At 43.6% G+C, this 17,116-nt stretch overlaps 1 protein-coding gene across 2 annotated transcripts in view; it reads right to left on the minus strand.

The window, feature by feature from the left end:
* ESR1 (estrogen receptor 1) overlaps positions 1-2,909 on the minus strand; it is a 307,128-nt gene extending 304,219 nt beyond the window's left edge. The window contains exon 1 of one of the 2 annotated variants that reach the window (XM_006140006.2): positions 2,743-2,909. The gene's annotated coding sequence lies outside the window, so the exon portion shown is untranslated. Of the gene's footprint in view, positions 1-1,907; positions 2,163-2,742 lie in introns of those variants that run through there. The other variant, XM_014585919.2, reaches the window with a different exon arrangement.
* Positions 2,910-17,116: the final 14,207 nt, after the last annotated feature.

Below are 17,116 nucleotides of genomic sequence, written 5' to 3' on the forward strand. Positions count from 1 at the left end.
TGGCCCCGGCCCCGGCCCTGGCCCTGCCCACGGAGCCGGCCGGTCCGGTGGAGCAGGGCAGTCAGATGCGACCAAGTGTAGCTCTGGCGCGAGCGCGCTCAGCCAACTCGGGGCTCCAGGGTCTCCAAGTTCACGTACTGGACTCCGGAGTTTATATGCATTTCAAAGGTGCTGGAAGCTAGCCAGGGCTGTTGCCTTGCCCTGACATTGGCTTAAACATCACTCCAGGCACAACTCGTTTTGGAGTGATCCCAAAGAGCAGCTTCCCTGAACTTTACTTGTAGTCCCTGCTGGACAAGGCTGAATTTCACTGCGGGGGGCGGGGGCACAGAGGGATCTCCTAAAGGTGGCTCAGGGAAGATGGGATTTAAAACAAACACGGAAGACTAATCCACGGGTCGACTTTCTCTATGAGCTGCCTTATGTGCCCAGTGCCAGACTCCAGTCTATCTCTGTTTGTCTCTTTCTGTTTGATTCGCTCTCCTTGTTGGTTAGAAATATGTAGTGTGTACATAGAACGACCCTGGGGAGGACTACTCTGTAACAGAGATACGGCAGATAGAACGGGGTTTGCGGTTGCGTGCGCAGCCAGCCACAGACAGCTATATTTAGCAGCTACAGGAACTGATAGGAGGCATCTGGGGGAAAGGGGTGGAGATTCAAGGTGTATATATAGGAAGAGCCACATTTTACAGTCAGGAGAATGCTGCTGGACCTCAGTTTCCTCATCTGCAAAATGCGCCCCAAGTGGTCCTTTCTAGCCACAGCCTTAGGAGATGATCCCAGCCTGGCTTGTATGTTTACATTGGACCACAGAACTGGACTTCTCCCTTTAGGAATCCTCATGTGAACGATGATTCAGAAAAACCTTTGGTTAGGCGTACATGGGTGTTCATGCCATCCACAGGTTATGCAACCACAACTTCAGAATATGAAATGTGGCCTTGCCTGCAAACATAACCTCAGGTCATTAACCAACCTTCTCGGTCTAGCTAACATATCTTAAAATGTATTTCTACCTTGCTGTTTCTTAGTCCTAACAACTAGCCCTCCTCTCTTCCTAGAATATGCAGAAGCAAATGTTCGGAGGAAAAGGAAGTAGAAAAAAGTTTTGAACTGAATTAACCAAATTAAATGCTAAGCACATGTACACACGCATGCACGCTCACACATGCACCTACTCAAAAGATACAGTAAGTGTATCATGTGTCCATGATTTGGGATAATTTATACTTTTTAATAAACTCCCTTTGCCCCAGTCAGCCTAAGAAACTCTGATATGACCATTAATACTTCATTCTAATTGCTATCCCAAACACCCAATAAAGTACCTGACCAAACATTTGTGGCATATACACAGGAAATGCCAAGTTGCTGTTACTAATACTAACATTTTTAAATATTTAGTGTCATTAATACACATTTCATCTAATCCTTACAAAACCAGACCATGTGGGGACAACATACAGACGTAACTGATCTGAGATGAAGCTATAATTGAGCTCGCTCGCCATCAGTAACTACAGATTGTAAACAAAGAAAGGGTTAAAAACCACATTGGGTGCATTGTGTATATTTCTCTTTATGGCCAGCAACCATTACTTTCCAAAGCAATTTCTTGACAAATGATTTAGTTTCTGTAAATCACACTTTCCATTTTCAAATGCCTTTTTAAAGCACATGCAAAAGCACTTCATAGGGCTCTTAAAAAATCTGAGCCTGCCAAATGCCGTATAAATGGCACGAAGAACCCTACAAGTCCTGAAGGAAAAGGGAGACACACAGATACCCCCAGGGAAAACAGCAAATCCTCCTCTCCCTGCTAGGAGACAGACACTGGCCAGTAAGGTAAGTTGCTTTCTCAAAATGCTAAAGCTACAGAGGGAAAAAAATCAAAACAATCCTACCCTGCTGGATCAAGATCGTCTTTCCAGAAATGTTCCATGGGCTTGTAGAAGTCAAGGGCCAAGGCAGGGAGAAGAAAGAAGAATGTGCTCGTACGTGCAAGTGGCTCAGTGTGTGAGCAAGGCAGAGCTTGCGTGGATGTGTTTGTGTGTGGAATGGCAGGGATTCGGGAAGCAGCCAGTAGGCAGGGCACTTGGGAGCCCCTCCCGGCAGACTCGGCAGCTGGGCTGCTGCTCAGAGCTGGGTGAATGGCAGTGGAGAGTGAGGAGAGACTTGCTGTCTGTGCGTGGAGAGCAGCGTGACACAGGGGGAGCAAGTGTGACTGGGGACACGCCAGCTCCAGCCTCCTCTGCTCCTCACCCTAGGAGCTTACAGAGTGCCCTAGGCTTGCTACTGCCACCCTAAGCAAGAGGAAAAACAGGCTTGCTGTAAATCATAGGCTTACAGCTAAAATAGAATGCCCGTCAAAAGTGTATGGATATCGAGTGAGCAAAATGTGGCCCTGGTGGTTTTTCCTAAAGAATATAATTTAACAATAAAAGCCTCCGGGATACACTTGGCTCCCACGCCTTGCTGGCCCTAGCCCCGGGTCTCAGAGCAGCCACATTATTGCCATGCGTCAAATTGCACCAAGAAACCAGGCCTTGGAATAAATGTTTTGGCATTAATATTTATATGTTAGGGATGTGTTTCCAGCTGAAAGGTAATACCCCTCCACCTCATTAACCAAATCCACAAACCTTTCCATGAATAGCTTACTTGACTGCCCTCTGTAAACATGTAAAATATATATATTATTAAAAGCCTAGGGCATAAAGATAGGACACAGGTGGGTACCTTTGCTTTAAACTGGTTTCAGGCTTTTGGGTTGTCCTGGCACTGATCACGTGGAGAAATCCTTCACCCCCCGAGAGCGCCCACATGGATCAGCCTGGCCCTCAGCTTTTCTCTTGACCATGGTACTTACGGACAGTAATAAGGTGCTCCCGGCATGCCCATGCCCAGGACCCCAGGACACATGACACCTACTGGAGCCTTTGTTGCCAGACATTAGTCATCACCTTGGGTATTAAATGACTCTGATCACAATGCCAGGAGTGGCCCTCTCTGGCCCTGGGGCCCTGTGAAGTTACCAAGAGATTTATGAGTGACTTTTGAGATCAGTACAAAGAAACAGAAAGTTTTGAAAAAAATTTAATGATACCAGAATGCAAATATATGTCGTTGTGCTTTGAAAAACCCAAACTATGGCCATATTAGAGCCCAGAAGAGATCCCGCCACAGCCAGTAATGATAGGAAATACTACTTTTAAATAAATATTTAAAAGAGGCTGATAACGCTGTGTTGGTGACAGCAATGAATCCTGGTGACAGTGGCTCCTCCTGTAGGTTCACGGTGGCCACCCATGTAGCAGTTCAGTCCAAAATGAAAGCATGCCAGAAGAGAGGAGAGGAGGGGAGGAGAGCAAAGGGAAGGAGAGCAAAAGAGAAAAGAGGAGATTAAGGGGAGGGGAGGGGAGGGGGGAAAAGAAAACCAAAGAAAGGAAAAGGAATCTGCAAATACTCTTTTTTAACCTAGGAAAGATGAGAACCCTAGCTGTCTCTTCATAGACTTTGCTTATTCAGAGACTTAAAATCAAAGCTGTAAGTTGTTGACTTATAATCCAGATATCCAATAAAGGCCGTGTTCTTGACTGTCTCTTTCCATGTCCTCTTGCAAACTCTCCTTGGTAAGGTTTGTGCCCAAGGCTTAGTGACAGTGGGTGGGAACGCATCATGCACTCGCAGATTTTCCTTGGTGCCTTGGCAACAACTCAACACTTGGGCTTCTCCCCTTTCTACACACTCCTGCTGGCCAGGCAAACCCAGTGGGGACTATCGGACATTCCTGGGTAAAGAAAGGTGAAGTCTGTTCCTCCAGCTCTACTGTGAGATGTCCGTCCAGACCCACTCTCCAGCAGTCTGGGTATTGCTGGCTCATTCAAATACGAGTCATCGTTCTCTCTCCCCCAAACACGGTGTTCCTCTCAACTTCCCTCTGTCTGAGTGCAACATCACAGTCCCTCTGGTCACCCAGCTGCAAATCTCACCATCTCCTCTGAGGGCCGACTTTTCCTTGTCATCCACAACTGATCAAGATGAAAATCCTGGGACCAGTAGTTAGCGTAATAGCTATGTCTCTGGACTCCCATGTAGTCGACTGCAGTTCAAGTCCTGGATCCAGTGGCTTAAACTCACGCCAGGCACATGTGCTTGCATGCCCGAGATCCCAAGAGGAGAATGGAAGAGAAGAGATTGCGGCGTGGCCATCCCCCTGGGGTGGGGGGTGATTTCTCACTTTCTGTCTCTCTGTCTTTGTGGCGAGCACATGCGCCCTATAGCAAAACCTCTCCTAAAAAAGAAAAAAAAAAAGGGACCAGCAGTTAGTGTAATGGCTATGTTGCTGGACTCCCACATAGTCGACCACGGTTCGTGTCTTGGACCCGGTGGCTTAAAACTCATGCCGGGCTCATGTGTGTGTGTGCCCAAGATCCCGAGAGGAGAACGGAGGAGAAGGGATTGGGCGTGGCCATCCCCCTTGGGGGGTGATTTCTCGCTTTCTGTCTCTCTGTCTCTCTCTGTCTGTCTGGCAAGTGCACCTCTCAAAAAAAAAAAAAAAAAAAGAAAAAACCCTGGACACTGGGGCTGGCGCCCCCCCGTAATGGTTACATTGCTGGACTCCCATGTAGTTGACCACGGTTCAAGTCCTGGATGCAGCAGCTTAAACCTCACACCAGGCGCATGTGTGTGCATGCCCAGGATCTCGCTTTCTGTCTCTCTGTCTCTCTCTGTCTGTCTGGCGAGCGCATGCACCCTATAGCAAAAACCTCTCAAAAAAAAAAAAAAAAAAGATGAAAATCCTGAGCATGCTGGCTGTGCAGCATCCCCCTTTGCATTGCCTTTCTGTTACCCTCTGGCAGTCTGCATTACCCTACCAGTTCTAAGAGCCTCTAAGGACCTCTCTGTCTTTCTCTCCCTCACCTCTTCCTAGATCCTGGTCCTATTTATTTTCTTGGCTTTTCACTGCCTTAGGATCCACTTTGCTGTGACTTAGCTCCACCTTCAAACCAGACCATAGCAGCCCCAGGAGTACAGGCCTTCCCCTCTGCTCAGAACCATCCTTTTGAGGACGTCTCCTCCGACGTGTAGCCTATGTCTCAGCCAAACAAAGCTTGATTCTCCAAGAACCCAAAGCTTTTCTGATGACTTAAAGCTTTTCGATTTTTTCTGCCTAGAAGCTCCCATTCCCTGGCTCTTAAAGGACAGCCCAAATGCCACCATATTATAATGCCTTCTTTTATTGCTGATTTAAAAAGTATTTCTGACCTGGGAACCAGCAGTTAGCATAATGGCTAAGTCGCTGGACTCCCACGTAGTCGACCGCGGTTTGCGTCCTGGACTCGGTGGCTAAAACTCACGCCGGGCGCATGTGCGTGCGTGCCTAAGATCCCGAGAGGAGAATGGAGGAGAAGGGATTGCAGCGTGGCCATCCCCCACTGGGGGGTGATTTCTCGCTTTCTGTCTCTCTGTCTCTCTCTGTCTGTCTGGCAAGCGCACGCACCCTATAGCGAAAACCTCTCCAAAAAAAGTAAAAAAAAAAAAAAAGTATTTCTGACCCAGTGAACTCCAGTGTAGTTCTCATGCATTTGTTACAGCCTTCTTTGAATAGAGTTCCTTGTATGTTTTTGTCCCCTCATCTTGTTCAGAGGCTCCTTGAAGACAAGGTCTAGCTGAGTGCCCAGCACTCTGCCTTGTCATGTTAGGTCATCAAAGATCAGCTCATTTATTCATCTAGATATGGAAAGGGACAAAATGATATCACATCTGTCTCTAAACATCTCTAGAAGCTAACTTTCCATGTGTCATTCTCCTATTTTTAAAACTGTTTTTGCTAAAAGATTATCTTTGTATTTTCTTACCGACGGATGCCATAAAGTCAAAATTCAAATTTGTTCAATCTCGAGGCTTAAGCCTGCGATTCTTGCCAGCATGATTCACACGAGAGCTCTGAATTTTTAGTTTGTAACCAGAAAATAGAGGAGAATGGAGAAGGGATTGCGGCGTGGCCATCCCCCCTGGGGGGTGATTTCTCGCTTTCTGTCTCTATGTTTCTCTCTGTCTGGCAAGTGCATGTGCCCTATAGCGAAAACCTCTCCAAAAAAAGTAAAAAAAAAAAAAAAGTATTTCTGACCCAGTGAACTCCAGTGTAGTTCTCATGCATTTGTTACAGCCTTCTTTGAATAGAGTTCCTTGTATGTTTTTGTCCCCTCATCTTGTTCAGAGGCTCCTTGAAGACAAGGTCTAGCTGAGTGCCCAGCACTCTGCCTTGTCATGTTAGGTCATCAAAGATCAGCTCATTTATTCATCTAGATATGGAAAGGGACAAAATGATATCACATCTGTCTCTAAACATCTCTAGAAGCTAACTTTCCATGTGTCATTCTCCTATTTTTAAAACTGTTTTTGCTAAAAGATTATCTTTGTATTTTCTTACCGACGGATGCCATAAAGTCAAAATTCAAATTTGTTCAATCTCGAGGCTTAAGCCTGCGATTCTTGCCAGCATGATTCACACGAGAGCTCTGAATTTTTAGTTTGTAACCAGAAAATACTATGACCAAACATAGCTTCTTCTCCAGCTCCATTAAAAGCTTTTTACATTTGCAAAAACATTATTTCTCCAACAGAAACATGAAAGAAAATAAATGTGGAACTGTCTTCATAATAGCTTATACTACTAGAAATGGCTCCTTCACTCTGAGACATGAAGATTTAACTATGTTCAAACTGATCATTATACTGCCTATAAATGCTATTTGGGAGCTTATTTTTGAACATTTATTTTATATCATCCATTTTCCTGTATAGTGGAAGAATAGTGAAGAATTTCCTTTTAAGTATCTGCTCATTTTAAAGATGCCTTGGTCATTTGTTTTAAGAGTTTTTGATTAGTCTTGGATTTTTTTTGTTTTTTGGAGACAAAACTTGTGGACAGTGAAATGCACCCATCTTCAGTGTATGCTTTGATGGGTTTGAATACACGGCTATGCCCAGATAACAGTCATCCCAACGAAAGTGTAGAGCCTCTTCTTCATCCCAATAGGTCCCTTCTTGAAGATGCTAGTCAACCACCAACCTTTATAGACAACTATTACCCTGACTTCTGTTATCACAGATTTATTCTGGGGCCTGGCCCAGAGGATCTCGTACAAGCTGGAGCACATGCACCCCATTCCCAACCAGTGGCACAACCAATTGTAGGTGGTGTAGTTTTACTAGGCATCAAGGTATGGAACTAACCTCAATCAGAACCCTCTGCCTCGGATAGGGACCCTCAAGACCACAGAATTGTACTAGCACTGTATACATGGACCATTTTCAATGTAACAGGCTTTTATTTAACTTTAAAAAAAATTTTTTTAGAGCTTTTTGCTATAGGGCATGTGTGCTCACCAGAAAGGCAGAGAGAGACAGAGAGACAGAAAGTAAGAAATCAACCCCCAGGGGGGATGACCACGCCGCAATCCCTTCTCCTCCATTCTCCTCTCGGGATCTTGGGCACGCACGCACATGCCCCCCGCATGGGTTTAAGCCTCTGGGTCTGGGACTCGAACCGCAGTCAGCTACATAGGATTTCAGCAACATTTACCCTGACTTCTGTTATCACAGATTTATTCTGGGGCCTGGCCCAGAGGATCTCGTACAAGCTGGAGCACATGCACCCCATTCCCAACCAGTGGCACAACCAATTGTAGGTGGTGTAGTTTTACTAGGCATCAAGGTATGGAACTAACCTCAATCAGAACCCTCTGCCTCGGATAGGGACCCTCAAGACCACAGAATTGTACTAGCACTGTATACATGGACCATTTTCAATGTAACAGGCTTTTATTTAACTTTAAAAAAAATTTTTTTAGAGCTTTTTGCTATAGGGCATGTGTGCTCACCAGAAAGGCAGAGAGAGACAGAGAGACAGAAAGTAAGAAATCAACCCCCAGGGGGGATGACCACGCCGCAATCCCTTCTCCTCCATTCTCCTCTCGGGATCTTGGGCACGCACGCACATGCCCCCCGCATGGGTTTAAGCCTCTGGGTCTGGGACTCGAACCGCAGTCAGCTACATAGGATTTCAGCAACATAGCTATTACGCTAACTGCTGGTCCCAACATAACAGGCTTTTAACAGGATCAACTGCTGTTACCTAAAGCTGCAAGGACATAAGCCAATGAGAAGCCACATGGCATCGGTATTCTAAACCACATTTTCACCCCCCGTGCTACTTCAAGAAAGAAGGCATGATGTGTTAACCAATAATCAGGCTGAAGAGTCTACTCTTACAAACCCTACAGCCTCAGACGCCATTTCCAGCTTACTACCCAGGACTTCATGAAGATGGTTTGGAATTTTGATTGTCAGGCTACAATGGAAACCACAAAGAGAATGGCTACTCTTTATTATGAATCAATGAATGACTCAGATTTAATTCACCAGCTTAATAGAATTTAGTTAACGTTCCCCTGATATTTTCTTGGAAAATTTATTTTAACAAATAGTTTAGGATCTTTTCATATAATTCACCTATACTGTAGGTGGTGTAAGACAATTTAGAAAGTACTTTCACTGTAAGTGCCCTGAGTGATAAAAGAATTCCAGTTATTCCAATTATTGTTACACTGTGTCCCTCTTCCTTTCTTTATCTGTTGTTTATTTGAGGAATCTCATTGCCAGCTTAGGGTATTATTTTTCTGTGGATAGCACTACCCAGAGTGTGCCTGACTTCACTTAGATTCAGATAGTCCTATCTAATGTTCAGGAGGGGCTTTACACACACGCATATGCACACACTCACATACACTCCACATAATCAACCAAGAATCATCTTCAATTTTAGCCAGCCTAGCCAACTAGAAGAAAAAGAAGTGGGGGAGATTTGTGTAGCCTGAGCTTCTTCAGATCTTTCTTCCCATTCCATTCCCCCCACTCCCTCCCACTCTCCCTACAGCCCATACTCTCATTCTGATGAGCAGCTTCCCCTTTCTCGACCTCCTCAGTTGTAGTCATGTGCCAAGAGAGGGGGCATGTTTAAAAGCATGCCGATAGATGACACTTTCATTTAATTGGCTCAAAAATATTGGTTACTTGTATTTATCAGGACCATTACTTTTTTATTCTTATTTTTATGTTTTTAGAGAGATTTTTGCTATAGAGTGTGTGTATTCACTCGAGAAATAGAGAGAGGCAGAGAGACAGAAAAGAAGAAATCACCTCCCAGGAGGTATGGCCATGCCGCAATCCCTTCTCCTCCATTCTCCTCTCAGGATTTGGGGCACACATGCATACGCACCTATGCACCTGGCATAAGTTTTAAGCCACAAGGTCCAGGGCTTGAACCGTGGTCAATTACGTGGGAGTCCAGTGACAAAACCATTATGACATCTGCTGGCCCTGGGACCATTGCTTTTTAAGGAAAAAGTATTTCCTCTATGAGCAAGAGAGCTAGCGAGAGATGGAGAGAGAGAGACAGCTCCTCAACAGGATCCTGATGCCACAATCAACTCCGAGCTCCAGCCACCTGTAGCTCACAGGCACATAAATTTCTGGTGGACTCAGGGAGGTCCCCAGATGCAAAGCCAGAACCTTCTCATGTGGTCAGCCACCCAGAGCATCACATTTTACTGTTGTCCCATGGGCCTTGACCAGGGCCATTTCTAGTATGGAGCACTGACTTGGGCAGCTCCAGTTGCCACAACAAAATGCCATAGACTGGGTGACCTTAACAACACCAATTGAGCAAGTTCCATAACTCAGTGGGTAAGAGAGCCATATCCCCCATTACCTACCACAGTTTGAATCTCAACCCAAGTGGCTTGGAAAATACACACAGCGTGTGTGTGTGTGTGTGTGTGTGTGTGTGTGTGTGTGCCCAAAATCTTGATGGGACAGAAGAATGAAGAGGAAAGGATTACAAAGTGGCCACATCCCATTATGAGGGAGTTCTCTCTCTCTCTCTCTCTCTCTCTCTCTCTCTCTCTCTCTCTCTCTCTCCCCTCTCTCTGGTAATGGATGTGCACACACCTTCTGACAATAAAAACAAATAAACACCAATTTATTTTCTTACAGTTTGGGATGCTGGAAGTCTGAGTTCAAGGTGCCAGCCTTGTCAGGCTAGGGTGAGGACCCTCTTCTTGACTTGCAGATGGCCAAATTTTTGAAGTGTCCTCACACAGGTGTGGAGGAGGGAGAAGAGGAGAAGAAATAGATCTTCCTCTTCTCACATGGCTCCAGTCCTATCAGAGTAGGCCCCCACCCTTATGACCCTTATGACCTTATTTAACCTCAATTACTTCCTAAAGACTCTACTCCTATTACTTTGAGTCTACTCCCTTTCTTCATCCTCATGATTAGTTCCAGGCCTCCATCTTCTCTCTGAAAATAACTGCCCCCATCCTTTTGCTTCCACCATCCATCCCCTGCATGGCAAGAAGACTAATGTTCCTCAAGAGCAAAAGAACTTGAATTATTATCCTCATTCTTGAGAGTCCTCACTCTTCCCACAGGCACTGTGCTCCTGCAGTATTGAATTGCTTTTAAGTTTCCAAAACCCTCCGGACTCTGTGCTTAAATTCCCATGTATGTGAATTACTGTGTCTAGAAACTCCCTCCCATCCCTCTTCCTCTGTCCTACTCCTACTCATCCTTCAGTTCTCCCTTGAGACATCACAGTTACTAGGGAGCCTTCCTTGATTTCTTGTTTGGTGCCTCTCCTATGAATGCTCATATCTCCTGACACTTTCCCACCATAGTCACTGCCTGTGGTTAGACTGCCTATTTATGCCTCCGTATCTATCTCCAATGAGCAGGAGGACAGAGGAAAGGGATTGGAGTGTGACTAGACCTTGTGGAGGGTTCTCATCTCTCTCTCTGTCTCTTTCATGTTTGTGCACATGCTCTATCATGTTTAAGGAAAAGAAAAAAATAATAAAAAGAGTGACTACAGTGATTGAAATTGAGAATCAAAACTTGGAGATATACCGACTATCCACTCTATGATAGAGAGCAAAAAATTGGAGGACATAAAAGCAGTGAAGGTACTTAATGAGAATAGGACAGTGTGGAATGGGGGAAGTGAAGAGAAGAGGATAGAGAAAGATAGCAAGTGAACAATAAAGAGGCAGGACGTTAGTGAGAAACAGATATGGCTTATTAACTGTTGATGATGACATGTATAGTATTCTCAACTGGATTGGTCTAAGAAGTATTTCATGATGGACAAAGTATTTTTACAAGCAAAATGAGAAATAGCGATTGACTGTTTTAAAAAATAATTAGAATAATAAAAATAATGATTGGGGAAAACATAGAAAAGATATTGAATGTTGAAGTGGGGAGATTAATGTCTCTGTACTGACTGACATGCATGGCATTCCCTTTTGAAAAAACAATGTAATACACTATAAAGTTATATGTAATCCAATGTAATATAAAGATTATGATGATAATAAAAAAAATTTAAAAATAAACTTGGAGAGAAGTTTGGAAGCACATTCATATTTTCTAGAACTCACACTTCTCATCACATAATAGACTACTAGAATTGGTGGTTCCTTTATGAGTTGCCAGATCCTCACTCTTCATTGTACTTATTAAAAAAAAAAAAAAAACAGACTAGTGAGAAAGAATAAGTTCTAGTATTCCATAGCACAGCAGGAAGACTACAGCTAACACCAATGTACTGAGCATTTCAAGAGAACTAGAAGAGAGGATTTTAAGTGCTCCCAACAGGAAATAATGAACAGTTGAGGTAATGGATATCCTGATTTGATCATAACAAATTGCATTCATGCACCAAAAAAAAAAAAAATCATGAGCCTTTTTCTTTGTTTTTGTCATAGGGTGTGTGTGCTTGCCAGAGAAGGACAGAAAGAAACAGTGAAAGGGGAAGTAAGAAATCACCCTTCATAGGAAATGTCCACACTGCAATCCCTTCTCCTCCATTCTCATCCTGGAATTTGGGGCATGCATGCACACACACCAGGGGTGATTTTTCAAGCTGCCAGGTCTAGAACTTGAACCACAGTCAGTCATTTTGGAATCTAGCACCTTAACCTCTACTCCACCTGATGGCAATAACATTTTTTTTATAGATCACAGATTAGTTTATTTTTAACACCCATCATGCCATGAATTCATAGGGAATAGGTTCTAGTAGCTCAGGCTCCTTTCCATTGGTTCTCACAAATTGTGCTTCTCTGGGTGGAGCAGGCTGGCGCTTTAGTTGAACCCAGGTACCTTTCTCTTTGGCTTCTTTCTTTTTCTGATCCTTTTTCTTCACACATTTTAGGAAGCTATCAGGAAGCTATCTCTGCTCTTATAACACTTAATGTGCTCAATATGCACATTAATTCTCTTGGCAAGAATCCTGCCCTTAACATGTTTGTTTACACAATGCCAGCAGCATGCTGGGTAACACTGTAGAGTCTTCCAGCATTGCCATGGTAACATTTGTGGGTATTCCTTTTTGAATAGTACCCATTCCCTTGATGTCTACCTTTCTTTTAGATTCACATGTATATTGCTAGAGGACCCAATCCATATTTTCTAAAAGGTCTAGAGAACATGTATCAGGTGCCTCTCCTCTCTCCCTTTGTGTTCATCATTTTGGTTAATTACTGGAAGATGGGGGTTCCGGCCAAAAGGAAGCCTGGCAATAACATCTTTAAGCAGATATGACTGTCCTAAAAAAAAAAATCTTTTTTTTCTTATCCACCCATACCTATAGGCTGTTTCCTTAGCATGCCATCAGGACCTTCTCTTCTCTGAGGGCTTTCCAAGCCAACCCCACTCAACTCCTAGTCAACACAGGCCCCTTCATGAGACCCAGAATTCAAATCCAGACTCATAGCAGGAAATCGCCTGACCAGCCAGTATGTTCCTCAGATATGTGCGTCCTCCTCTACTCCCTCGGCTTCCCTAGTCATAGGCCCTCAGTGACACCCCTTTCTCAACACAACCTTCTCAGACCTCCATTTCAGTGGGGCGCCCAAACTTCAAGTTGTACACAGGCCCCACTTCTAACACATATCCCCTCAAAACTCCCATATGGTAGTCGTCTGAATTTCAGTCTGCAGTTTGTAGAAACACTATCTGATTGGACTAGTTTCCATCTGTAGGTATTTTCATTTTGAAAAGGAAACACTTATTAAACAAAGGAAATCCCTACTTGTAGCAGTACAAAAGTGCAAAAAGGAAAGCATGAGACCTGGGAGGAGCTATCTATATGCAAAACAGATCTTGCTCTTTTCTTTCCAAGAGGCTTGGAAATTCCAAACAAGAATGAACAAGGTTAGCTCCTAGTGCCTGAGTAAATTGTTCTTCGATCTCAGTGAGTACCTGTCCCTCTTGCCCTCACAGGGATCATCCTCGATCTTGTGTAAGTAATTAATAATGTATAATGAGCAAGCACAGCATTGCCTGGGGATAGAGGTATGGTTGTCACAGGACATGTTCCATCCCGTCCAATCAGAGAAGCTAATAATTTTACCAGCAGGAAACTGAAGGTGAGATTGTTCCAAATACTGAAAATTTACTCCCTCACCACTGAAGAGTCCTAGAGACAAAAATCATAAGAACAACAAAGTTCTTTTGTAAGGGCTAGTGTAAAAACACCTTAACGTTTAGGCCAACAGTCTCATTTCCATTGGCTTTTCTTTCATGTAAAATGTGATCTTTGATATGACATTCAGCTTTTTCAGAGTGGGCCTAAGAATGACTGAACTAAATGTAGTTCTTATCAATAAGTCTGGACATACTTATTTTTGAAAATAAATGTTGCATTCATTCAAATGAATATTTTTCAATCAGCCCCAATTCACCCTTCACTGTATAATTTACAGATATTCCCATGTCTGCCCACCAGACCCACTTACTATCTGGGGTAATCTAGCATTGCTGATTGGTCAATAACACTCACAATCCCACAAGACACTCTTCACTCTGCCTAAAGGAATTTCAGTGCAAACTCAAACTTTGAACCATAACCTCATGAGTCCAAGTTTGTGCTCCTGTTAGATGTCACTCACAATGGCTATAGTAATATTGTGTATGTTCTTTTATTTATTTATTTATTTTCGAGAGGTTTCTGCTATAGGGCACAAGCGCTTGCCAGAAAGACAGTGAGACAGAAAACGAAGAATCACACCACCCCACCCCTCCCAGGGGAGATGGCCATGCAGCAATCTCTTGTCCTCTACTCTCTTTCCGGGATCTTGGGCATGCACACATGCACCCAGCATGAGTTTAAGCCACCAGGTCTGCAACTTGAACCACGGTTGATGACATGGGAGTCCAGTGACATAGCCATTATGCCAACTGGTAGTCCCTATTTACTTTTTTTTTAAGACAGGTTTTTTTGTTATAGGGTATGTACACTCACTTTAAGAGACCAAAAGTGAGAAATCACCAGGGGAAGGCCATGCCACAATCCCTTTTATTCCATTCTCCTCTCAGGATCTTGGGCATGCATGTACATGGGTCTAGCATGAGTTTTAACCCACCAGACCAGGACTTGAGCTGTGGTCAGACATGTGGGAGTCCAGTGACAGAACCATCACATCATCTGTTGGTCCCACATTGTGTGCATTCCGAAGCTTGTTGTCTGCCATCCCGAGCTATAGGTGAACAGGGTGGAGTCAGGTTGTCTTATGTTCTTTGCAAGCTGGGATGGCGAGGAGTAGTTCTGGTTACTGGAACTGCTGCATAAACCATGTTCATTAGGAACACAATGGGCACGTTTTCTTTCAGACTGGTTTTGACAACAAAGAAAACTACCTTTCTAGAGCTGATTTCTTGATCCAAACCTCTCTTCTAAAGAGAAGCATAAAGTACATTTTGGCTGTTCATTAAGCATGTTTCATGGTCTTTTCAGATAGTATTTCATTTTAAAATGTTACTTCATTGACTTTTAAGTATGTAATGCAGTTTCGCTTTAAACTTCAAAATACATTCCTAAAATCACATCGGGAAAATCCCCTCCTACCTCTGCCTGCCACCCACCATTTTCCCCTTTCTGGAGAAATCCAATGCTACTAGGTTTTTAATAGTTTCCTTAAAGAGATATTGCATGCATGTGGAAACAGTAAAAATTGGCATTGAATGGCTCATTTCCCAAAACATGCTGGACTCCTAAGTGAGTTTCTGCTTTTCAAGTTTATAAAGCTTGTTTCTGGTGTCAATGTGTATATACATGCCCAGCATACATGGGAAGACCTTGGTACATGAATCCAGCTCCTTCCCATGTGGCTTCAATATCATGGGGCTTTGTGTTACAATTGCACCACTGCAGCTGGCCTATGTGCAGAGGGCACGTACAGTCACCAGAGAGAGAGAAAGAGCGAGAGAGAGGAGAAGAACCTCCCAGTAGGGTGTAGTCACACCACAATCCCTTCTCCATCCTGTCAGGACTTCAGGCATGCACACACACACGCACCAGTGTGATTTTCAAGCCACCAGAGCTGGCTCCCCTGACCATTAGGCATAGGGCTGGCCCAGCACATTTTTACTATGAGTTACACATGTTTTAATTTGAGTTATAGCTCTACCACCTGGAGTTTGTATGCTCTTGGACAAATTAAGGGCCTTAAGATTAATCTATAGGGGCTGGCAGATAGTGTGGTGGTTAAAGGCACTGGATTCCCATATGGCCAACCATGGTTCAAGTCTCGGCCCTGGCAGCTTTCTCTCTCTCTTTCTCTCTTTCTCTCTCTCTCTCTCTTTCTCTCTCTCTCTCTCTCTCTCTCTCTTTCTTTGTCTGGTCAAATTTAAAAAGAGAAAAATTATATTAACAAATGGAATTAAGTGAATAAATAAATAAATCTTAAAAAGTAGATTAATATATAAAGCTGGGACAATTTCCACATTAAAGAGTTTTTTAAATGCATTGATGTAGGAAATACAAGTTCCTCTGGATGGGTCGTACCATCATTTTTTCCAGTAGTCAACAATTACTGGGGCCTGAGAATCACAAACAAATAATGGACTAAAGTGACTGAAAGCATGATAAAGACCAGAGTTGTGTAGCTGAGAAACTGTATTATAAATAATGTAAAACCTGCTGTTTAGGGCATGATTACTACCCTGGCAAAATGATAGTTTGCTGAATACAATGTCATGGAAATTAGGCTCAAATCAGGATGTTCCCCAGCAATAAAAAATTACTGTGAGGCCAGCCCCATGGCCTCATGGGTAAGAGAGCCCAATCCCACATGGCCAACTATATGGTTCAAGTCCTGGCCTCAGTGGCTTGAAAAACATGCTTTGCACGTGTGCATGTGTGCTCAAAACCCCTATAGGATGGAGAAACAGAAGAGAAGAGTATAGTGTGACCAGCCCACTGAGGGGTGCTTTTTTCTCTCCCACTCTCTCTGTCTCTCTCTGTCACTCTGGCATATGCACACACCCTCTGGCAAATCAAAATAAATAAATAAATAAATAAGCAGAGGGGCACCTTCAGTGTAGAGAACATTGCCACCAGAAACAAGCTTTATAAACTTGAAAAACAGAAACTCACTTAGGAGTTCAGCGTGTTTTGGGAAATGAGCCATTCAATGCCAATTTTTACTGTTTTACAGTGTTTTGGGACCCACTGCAAACCACCTTCCATGGCTCCCACTGAGACATTGTACAGTACAAGTAAACATCCATCATCAGATTTTAGAGCTCTGTAAATAAGTGGTAGATCGTTGACAAAATCATCACTGTCATGCCGAGAAAAGCACTGTGGCTTTCATAAAAATTTAAAAAAATGTTTTGAAGCAGACTGTCAAATATCAGATATTAAGACATTATGATATACAACTTGGAACTCAAATGGCAAATGTGTCTGCAGTCTAGTTTAGAATGTCTTTATGTACAATATTATCAGCAAAGTTTAAATCATGTCTTTTAGTCGTATCATTTATGTCATTGATAAATACAACTACTGTGGCCAGCCATGGTGGCTCAGCATAACTAGCTCAATGCTCTGTGATTTGGGACCCACATGAGTCCTGGGCTCATGTTCTGGGGCCTCCTTGTACATGCCAAGTTTGCATGTACCATTATCCAGGCTGGCTGAAACTAGAGGAGGAGCATGGCGTGAGGACCTTGTAGGGGTGACTATCTCCCTCTGTCATTT

This window comes from Tupaia chinensis, unplaced genomic scaffold (genome assembly GCF_000334495.1).
Source record: "Tupaia chinensis unplaced genomic scaffold, TupChi_1.0 Scaffold000014_1, whole genome shotgun sequence".
Lineage (NCBI taxonomy): Eukaryota > Metazoa > Chordata > Mammalia > Scandentia > Tupaiidae > Tupaia > Tupaia belangeri.